This window comes from Triticum dicoccoides, chromosome 2A (genome assembly GCF_002162155.2).
Source record: "Triticum dicoccoides isolate Atlit2015 ecotype Zavitan chromosome 2A, WEW_v2.0, whole genome shotgun sequence".
NCBI classification, from domain to species: Eukaryota; Viridiplantae; Streptophyta; class Magnoliopsida; order Poales; family Poaceae; genus Triticum; species Triticum dicoccoides.
Window position 1 is genome coordinate 710,856,979 of NC_041382.1, and position 8,490 is coordinate 710,865,468.

Sequence of the window (8,490 nt, forward strand, 5' to 3'; positions counted from 1 at the left end):
AGAACATATGCTGGACTTCTAACAAGTTGGCTAGAAGAGTGAGGGAGTACTGGATTAGGGGGTGCCCAGATGGTCGGACTATACCTTCAGCCGGACTCCTGGACTATGAAGATACAAGATTGAAGACTTCGTCCCGTGTCCGGAAGAGACTTTCCTTGGCGTGGAAGGCAAGCTTGGTGATACGGATATCTAGATCTCCTACCATTGTAAGCGACTTTGTGTAACCCTAACCCTCTCCGGTGTCTGTATAAACCGGAGGGTTTTAGTCCGTAGGACAACATACAGAACAATAATCATACCATAGGCTAACTTCTAGGGTTTAGCCTCTCCGATCTCGTGGTAGATCTACTCTTGTACTACCCATATCATCAATATTAATCAAGCAGGACGTAGGGTTTTACCTCCATCAAGAGGGCCCGAACCTGGGTAAAACTTCGTGTCCCTTGCCTCCTGTTACCATCCGGTCTAGACGCACAGTTCGGGACCCCCTACCCGAGATCCGCCGGTTTTGACACCGACATTGGTGCTTTCATTGAGAGTTCCTCTGTGTCGTCGCCGTTAGGCTTGATGGCTCCTACGATCATCAATAGCGATGCAGTCCAGGGTGAGACATTCCTCCCCGGACAGATCTTCGTTTTCGGCGGCTTCGCACTGCGGGCCAATTCACCTGGCCATCTGGAGCAGATCGAAAAGTATGCCCCTGGCCGTCAGGTCAGATTTGGAAGTTTAAACTACACGGCTGACATCCCCGGGGACTTGATCCTCGACGGATTCGAGCCACTGCCGCGCGTGCCGCACTGTCACGACGAGCATGATCTAGCTCTGCCGCCGAACAGTGCCCTGGAGGCCGCACCCGCATCAGCTTCGACCCTTAATTCAGAGCCAACTGCGCCGATCGAGGATGGGTGATTGGACGCCGCCTTGGGGCCTGCGATCCCAACGACGATCGAGCCGAACACCAGCCCCGCACTCCGCGAGGCTCGTGACTCCAAGGAGCCGGACTCCTCTCCAGACTCCGAACCCTCCGTGCCCCTGCCGATCGAATCTGATTGGGCGCCGATCATGGAGTTTACTGTCGCGGACATCTTTCAGCACTCGCCTTTCGGCGATATTCTGAAGACACTAAAGTCTCTCTCTTTATCATTAGAGCCCTTCCCGGACTACGGTCAGCAAGATTGGGATACGGACGATGAAGAAATTCAAAACCCACCCACCACCCACTTTGTAGCCACTGTCGACGATTTAACCGACATGCTCGACTTCGACTCCGAAGACATCGACGGTATGGACGCCGATGCAGGAGACGATGAAGAACCAGCGCCTATTGGGCCCTGGAAAGCCACCTCGTCATATGACATATACATGGTGGACACCCCAAAAGAAGGAGATGGCGATGGAACAGCGGAGGATGACCCCTCCAAGAAACAGCCTAAGCGCCGGCGTCAGCGGCGCCGCTCAAAATTCCGCCAAAGCAAATACGGTGATTCCAGCACGGGAGATAATAATACTCCGGAGAGTGCCAAAGAAAACCACCTCCAGCAAGATCCATCACAGGAGGATGGAGAAGCCAGCCCTCATGAGAGAGCGGCAGACAGAGAGGTCGAGGACGATAATTGTATGCCTCCCTCCGAAGACGAGGCAAGCCTCGACGACGACGAATTCGTCGTGCCAGAGGATCCCGTCGAGCAAGAGCGTTCTCAACGCAGGCTTATGGCCACGGCAAGAAGCCTCAAGAAAAAACAGCAACAACTTAGTGCTGATGAAGATTTGCTAGTCGACAGATGGACTGAAGTCCTTGCGGCCGAAGAGCATAAACTCGAACGCCCCTCCAAGAGCTACCCAAAGCGCAGGGTGCTACCCCGATTAGAGGAGGAAGCACTTAAGCCTATATCACCAGCACTTGATACGGCTGACCGGCCACCTCGTGGCCGCGACAGAGAGGCCTCTCGGCCCTCCACTCAAGCCACACCCCGTATCAAGGCACGGGAAAATGCGCCAGACCTGCGAGATATGTTGGAGGACAAGGCAAGGCAAACAAGATCGATCTACGGATCGCGTGGGCGCCCCACGAATCGAGACGGTAACCGTCACGCCGGACACAAATCCGGTAGGGCCGAACATAGTGGACAAAGCTCATTGGAGCTACGTCGTGATATATCCCAGTACAGAGGCGCCACACACCCACTATGCTTCACAGACGAAGTAATGGATCATCAAATCCCCGAGGGTTTCAAACCCATAAACATCGAATCATATGATGGCACAACAGATCCTGCGATATGGATCGAGGATTATCTCCTTCATATCCACATGGCCCGCGGCGATGATCTCCACGCCATCAAATACCTCCCACTCAAGCTTAAAGGACCAGCTTGGCATTGGCTTAACAGCTTGCCAGCAGGATCAATCGGTTGTTCGGAGGACCTGGAAGCCGCATTCCTCGACAATTTCTAGGGCACCTATGTGCGAACACCAGACGTCGATGACCTAAGCCACGTAATTCAGCAGCCAGAGGAATAGGCCAGGAAATTCTGGACATGGTTCCTAACAAAGAAAAATCAAATAGTCGACTGTCCGGACGCAGAGGCCCTAGCAGCCTTCAAGCACAATATCCGTGACGAGTGGCTTACCCGGCACCTTGGACAGGAAAAGCCGAAATCTATGGCAGCACTCACGACACTCATGACCCGCTTTTGCGCGGGAGAAGACAGCTGGCTTGCTCGTAGGAACAATATGACCAAGAACCCTGGTAATTCGGATACCAGGGACAACAGTGGCAGGTCGCGTCGCAACAAGCAGAAGCGCCGCATTAACGGCGACAATGCTGAGGATACGGCAGTTAATGCCAGATTTAGAGGCTATAAATCCGGTCAGCGGAAAAAGCCATTCAAAAGAAATCCTAGGGGCCCGTCCAGTTTGGACCGAATACTCGACCGCTTGTGCCAGAAACATGGCACCACCGAAAAGCCGGCCAATCACACCAACAGGAATTGTTGGGTGTTCAAGCAGGCAGGCAAGTTAAATGCCGAAAATAAAGACACGGGGCTGGATAGCGATGACGACGAAGAGCCCCGGCCGCCGAACAACAGTGGACAGAAGGGTTTTCCCCCACAAGTGCGGACGGTGAACATGATATACGCAACCCACATCCCCAAGAGGGAGCAGAAGCGCGCGTTAAGGGACATATACGCGGTAGAGCCAGTCGCCCCAAAGTTCAACCCATGGTCCTCCTGCCCGATCACCTTTGATCGAAGGAACCATCCCACTAGCACCCGTCATGGCGGATTCACCACATTGGTTCTAGACCCAATCATTGACGGATTTCATCTCACTAGAGTCCTTATGGATGGCGGCAGCAACCTGAACCTGCTTTACCAGGATACAGTGCGGAAAATGGGCATAGATCCCTTGAGGATTAAGCCCACCAAAATGACCTTTAAAGGCGTAATGCCAGGTGTAGAGATCAACTGTACAGGCTCAGTCACACTTGAAGTGGTCTTCGGATCTCCGGATAATTTCCGAAGCAAGGAGTTAATCTTCGACATAGTCCCATTCCGAAGTGGCTATCACGCACTGCTCGGGCGAACCGCATTCGCCAAGTTCAATGCGGTACCGCACTACGCATACCTTAAGCTCAAGATGCCAGGCCCTCGAGGAATAATTACGATCAATGGAAACACCGAACGCTCTCTCTGAACGGAGGAGCACACGGCGGCCCTTGCTGCGGAAGTACAAAGCAGCCTTTCCAGGCAGTTCTCCAGTCCGGCCATTAAACGTCCGGACATCGTCAAGCGCGCCCAGGGTAACCTACAACAAGACCGCTTGGCACGTTCCGAGCAGGCGTAGCAATGCGGCCCCAACCCCAGCCCTCGCAAAAATGCGACACGAGTACTTCGCGTACATAACTACGCTCTAGAAATACCATGGGTACAGGGGGAGGGGCACCATCACGGCACGCCCGAAACACGGCTTAAACCGCACCAGGGGCTACCGATTTTTTTAATTTTCTCTTACTTTCAGGACTCCACTCTTTGGAAGGCCTGTTCGGCAGTTCAATTGCCGCACAAACGATGCAAGAACCAGGGAAGCAGACAAGCCATGCCGCACTACGAAACTCTCAGGTGGTCTCTATCACAAGCAGTATACCTGTTTCGCTTACCATTCCGCAGCCTGCCCCTAGAACGGACATGTTAAATAGTCCAAGCTTTTGCTTATCGCATTATTTGTATCGTTCTGCTTTGATCGCAGCCCTTTTTAATAAACAATGCATAGCCTTTGTCTATTTTTGTATTACTCTTTTTTTTACAAATATATGTTCCTTAACGACATGTTACACCCGTACACTTTGGTACGGCCAAAATACGCCAGGGGCTTTAGTACCCCTCAATATGGTGTGAGAAGTCCGAACACTTTAACAAGTGCGGCACCCCGAACTTATAGCATTATATGCATCGACTCCGAATCATGTTTTGGGTCAATAGTTGGGTTTGCGCGGCTCCTATGTTTTGGTGCCTTACGTTCCGCTATATCGGCTAAGGTAGCACTAGGAGAACTACTGCGATTGTGCCCCAGTTGAGCTGGGTCGAGCACCTCAGAGAAAGCTAAAACTGACTGTCATGATGAAGCGAGAGCTGGTCGCTGTTCGAGAGGTTTTTCGAGTCCCTAAAGACTTATGCCGCTTAGAGCGAGGAGTCGGCTCTGTCCGGCCAAGGCGTGGATAGCGCCCCGAAATTGGTCTTCCGAATACCAGGGGCTTCGCCGAAATTTAAAATTATAGAATTCTATGGCTAAGTGAGAGTGTTCACGCATTATAGTCCGATTGCCTTGTTCGTTGGGCTGAGCGCCTCCCTTGAAGGACCCAAACATGGGAAAAAGAGCGCTCAGGTTTATCCCCGAACACCCCAGCACTAGAGGCACGGGGGCAGAAACCGACAACTCGCCATCTCTCAGAATTGATAAACAGCCGCACAGAAGGTAATATTTTAAATTCCAACAGCATTGCTTAGCGCATATGAACAAGTTTTCAGCGCACAGGACAAAACAAGCGAGTTTTACTCAAAAATTACATCCCTGGAACATTCATCCGCCATAAGGCAGGCACCTTCAGAACATCCTTATAATAATTCTCGGGCTTGCGATGCTCCTTCCCCGGTGGTGGCCTGTCCTTCACAAGCTTCTCAGCATCCAGCTTGCCCCAGTGCACCTTAGCATGGGCAAGGGCCCTACGGGCACCTTCAATATAGACGGAGCGCTTGATGACTTCAAGTCTTGGACAGGCCCCCACCAGCCGCTGCACCAGCCCAAAATAGCTCCCAGGCAGAGCCTCCCCAGGCCACAGCCGAACTATGAGGCCCTTCATGGCCTGTTCGGCCGCCTTGTGGAGCTCGACCAGTTGCTTCAGCTGGTCTCTCAGGGGCACGAGGTGTCCGGCCTCACCATACTGAGACCAGAACACCTTCTTTGTCGAGCTACCCTCCTCGGCTCGATAGAATGCGGCGGCATCGGACACGCTACGGGGAAGATCTGCGAATGCTCCTGGAGAGCTCCGAATTCGGGTAAGTAACAAGTAACTCACGTTTATGTGTTTGCTTTGCATAAAGAATGCCTTACCCGCCGCTATCTTTTTCACCTCATCCAACTCCTGGAGGGTCTTCTGGGATTCGGCCTTGGCAGACTTGGCATTTTCAATAGCCATCGCGAGTTCAGACGCTCGCGTCTTTGAGTCAAGCTCCAAACTCTCATGTTTTTCCATGAGAGCCCGGAGCTCTTGCCGCACCTTGCCAACCTCGGCCTCATACTTCTCCCGCTAGGTGCGCTCCGTGGCCGCCCTATTCTCGGCCTCGAGCAGCGCTTGCTTAAGGGTCGCCACCTCAGACATGGCCCCTACAATAGCCACGATAATCCTGTCATTTTTTGCAATTGCACCTTTTTTATATATATTTAAACAAGGTATTTCTTACCTTCCTTGTCCTCGAGCTGCTTCTTGGCACGCCCGAGCTCTTGCTCGAACTGCTCGAGCTTTGCTTTAGCGTGTCCACTTCCGCAGTCAGTGCGGCGGACGCCAGCAGAGAATTAAGCCTGCATATGCATATTGACTCCTTTTTGTTAGACTCCTGCGATTTTATTTGATCCTCTATTTGGCTTTTCTTCCCGAACGCCAAACAGAGCATCAGGGGCTACTGTCTATGTGGTAATATTATTTACACATTCTTTACTTACCTCAAAGCCTGTTAAAAGGCTAGCACAAGCTTCAGTCAGTCCGTTCTTGGCGGACTGAACCTTCTGGACCACCGCACTCATAATGGTGCGGTGCTCCTCGTCGATGGAGGCGCCTTTGAGCGCCTCCAACAGATTGTCCGGCGCCTCCGGCTGGACGGGGGTCACCGGCACGGAGGGCTTGCTCCTCTTGGAAGGAGGTCGCCCACCGGACTCTGGAACCTTTGAAGGTTCCAGAGTGGTGTCCGGCCTAGAGCCGTACTTGGAGCCCTGGGGGGTTTTATCCCCTTTACACCTGGAGTCCGGTAGGTCACCTTGCGGCGCCTCCAGGACCACCTCCCCCTGGCTTGGAACCTGTTGGGACAACACTTCGGCATCGTCCGTAGGGCGGGGGGGGGGGGAGCCGTCGAAAGCGAATTCACATCCGACGAGTCCAGTGAACCGCTCGACGACGCGTCGAGCCGGTCTTTGGGTGGGCTGCATAATCATATTCGACATAAGGGAAAGATGTGCAATAAAGGAATACTACGAATTACTCTGGTATCCGGATACTTACGATTTCGCCAGGGGCTTGGCCCTGAGCGGCCACTCCTCTTCGCCGTCGTCGGTGTTGGTGGAGTAGTCCGGAGGAAGGGTTTTCCCCTTCTTGGACCCTTCGGCCTCCCCAATTGGTGCAACCTTCCTTTTCTTCCCTTCCCCCGCTGGAGGGGGAGAGGTCTCTTCTTCCACCTCCTCGTCTTCATGGGAGGAGTGCGTCTTGGAGTTGTCGGATGATGATTCCGACACCTCCTGGCGCCGGGCACTCTTTCGAGTTCCCGTGGCCTTCTTCTTGGCCTTCTTCTCCGGCACCACATAGGGTGCCGGAACCAGCAGCTTCGCCAAACGAGCGTCCGCTGGGCCTTCGGGCAAAGGAGCCGGACAGTTGATCTGTCCGGACGTCTCCTGCCAATCCTGTCAAAGGTAAGGGAGCTTAGATCCTGCATAGAGTCAAACTATGAAAAACTAATACCCTGTAAAAGGTAAAAACGGCTTACCGCACGAGCGTGACGCTGCGTGGTGAATCCGTGATCCTCGATAGCGGATGCGGGGGCTTCGGCGCCCTTGAAAAGCACCTTCCAGGCATCTTCGTACATCGTGTCGAAGAGCCTGCTCAGAGTTCGGTGCCGCGCCGGGTCAAACTCCCACAGGTTGAAAGCCCGTTGTTGACACGGGAGGATCCGGCGGATGAGCATAACCTGGACTACGTTGAAAAGTTTGAGCTTCTTGTCCACCAGGGTTTGGACACATGTTTGGAGTCCGGTTAGCTCTCCTTTTTTACCCCATGACAGGCCCATCTCTTTCTAGGAGGTGAGCCGCGTAGGGGGTCCGGATCGGAACTCGGGGGCTGCGACCCATTCTGGGTCATGCGGCTTGGTGATGTAAAACCACCCTGATTGCCACCCCTTCAGGGTCTCCACAAAGGAGCCCTCGAGCCATAAGACGTTGGGCATCTTGCCCACCATGGCGCCTCCGCACTCCGCCTGGTTGCCGCGCACCACCTTTGGCTTGACATTGAAAGTCTTGAGCCATAGGCCGAAATGGGGGCGAATGTGGAGGAAAGCCTCGCACGCGACGATAAACGCCGAGATGTTGAGGATGAAGTTCGGGGCCAGATCATGGAAATCCAGGCCATAGTAGAGCATGAGTCCCCGGACGAATGGGTGGATAGGAAAGCCCAGTCTGCGGAGGAAGTGGGGAAGGAACACTACCTCTCATGGGGCCTTGGGGTGGGGAGGAGCTGCCCCTCTTCGGGAAGCCGGTACGCGATGTCGTTAGACAAGTATCCGGCCTTCCTCAGTTTTTTGATGTGTCCCTCCGTGACGGAGGAGACCATCCACTTGCCTCCCGCTCCGGACATGGCTGGAGAAGGTTGAGGTGGGGAGTGCGGACTTGGGCACTGGAGCTCGAGTGCGCAAGAATGGATAGGCAAAGGAGGAAGAAGGCGTAGGTGAAAAGGTGCATCCTTATCCCCTTATATGGGTGGACGCAACTACGTGTCCCCACCAGCCTGGTAAAACTCGCTTATCCCCAAGCGCCGTAATCAATGGCGCGGTTGGGTTACCCATGCCCGTATTGATGAGAATCCCGGAATAAGGGGACATGATCTCTGCTTCGACGAGACGTGCCAAGGAAACCGCCTCGCATGACACGCTTGTTGGGTTTCGTAGTAATTTCAAAAAATTTCCTACGTACACGCAAGATCATGTGATGCATAGCAACGAGAGGGGAGAGTGT